This window comes from Poecilia reticulata, linkage group LG2, assembly GCF_000633615.1.
Source record: "Poecilia reticulata strain Guanapo linkage group LG2, Guppy_female_1.0+MT, whole genome shotgun sequence".
In the NCBI taxonomy this organism is placed as follows: domain Eukaryota; kingdom Metazoa; phylum Chordata; class Actinopteri; order Cyprinodontiformes; family Poeciliidae; genus Poecilia; species Poecilia reticulata.
In genome coordinates, this window is record NC_024332.1 from 6,087,351 (window position 1) to 6,088,688 (window position 1,338).

Sequence of the window (1,338 nt, forward strand, 5' to 3'; positions counted from 1 at the left end):
AGTGGAAGGCAAACCTTTCATTCATAAATTTGCACAAATAACTAATAGTAGCCATAACTAATAGTAGCAATGTTCATGAAAAACTAATCTTAACCAAAATTATCTTACATGGGTAGCTGGAAAATKTATTGCTACAATGTCTTTGGTTGATTTTTCTGACATGAATCTAAGGTTTCGTCCGAAGTCAATGCTGTAAAGTAGTTCAGATAGGTGTAGAATAAATACAATATTTAAGAGAATTAAAATGAAGTGATACTTTTGAATGTACCATGTAAAAGTGATACATGGAAACTTTTACTTTCCCTTTATTTCCTAGACTGAGTCATAATCATGTAGCAACATGTCTCAAATGTATCCTTTTGTGTAGTTATTTTAATTKTCATCCTTGAGTTTTTGACAAGGATATCACTTGTACTTATACTTAAGCGCAGAAATTATTTTAAAAGTAAAAATAATTATAATTTTTTTTTGTCTACTCAACATTTTTGAATATCAAAGGCAAAGCGCGTGAGAAGTCGTCAATATGACACATGGTACTAAAGTACGAGGGCTTTGTGTTTGGTCAGCACAAAGGTAAACAGGTGGTGCGGACAACTTGGCGACCCTTTTTATCCAGACCCCGTATCGAGAAACCTCCTCTCCTATTGGTCGACGCAGTCTAAACAGACGCCCCCGTCTTAGCCAATCAAGTTATACCTTTACTTGCGTCCTCTCTGTATGCTACACGTGCTCATTGTGCTCCAAAACCGCTGTACCTCCCGGAAGCTTCTCATTCCGCCGCTTGTGTCCTCAAGTCACCTCCCCTCTTGAAGTTCATTTTTTCCTCTCCATCGGTTTCTGGCTGCATTTGAACCTCCAGGTAAGCGAACACGGACGGGTAGCGGGAGAAAAAGCGTTGAGGATGTAAGAGTGATGCTCGGAGACGTGGTTTTCAGATATTGGCTCGGTGGACGGCGAGCTGATGCAATATCTCCCCGATATTTGTGACCGAATGTGGGATGCTAACAGTTTACTTAACTCTTACTGATTAATGTCTTCACTCTCACTTGTCTTTTATGTTTATGTGTTATTTCCCGTTTAAGTTCAGGAAGTGTTTTTTTTTTTTAAATTCAGAATCGAGGTAAATTTGGGAGAAAATGGTGCGCCATCGATTGTATGTGATGGCATTAAATTCCGTTGACATTAGCTTGAAACATCCAATAAAAACGCTTTATAATAACACTAACCTTTTTTTAAAATATCTTATATGTTCTTTTATTGTTTGTGTCGCATCACAGACGTGACCTCACTTTTGCAATTTTATCCCATTTCAGAACTACAAGCCTAACTTTTACAGCT

The 1,338-nt window shown here is 37.8% G+C and overlaps 1 protein-coding gene across 1 annotated transcript in view; it reads left to right on the forward strand.

The window, feature by feature from the left end:
• Positions 1–705: 705 nt before the first annotated feature.
• Positions 706–1,338, forward strand: part of LOC103474492 (cystathionine beta-synthase-like) — an 8,883-nt gene continuing 8,250 nt past the window's right edge. Inside the window, exon 1 of the mRNA XM_008425508.2 lies at positions 706–859. The gene's annotated coding sequence lies outside the window, so the exon portion shown is untranslated. The remainder of the gene's footprint in view (positions 860–1,338) is intronic.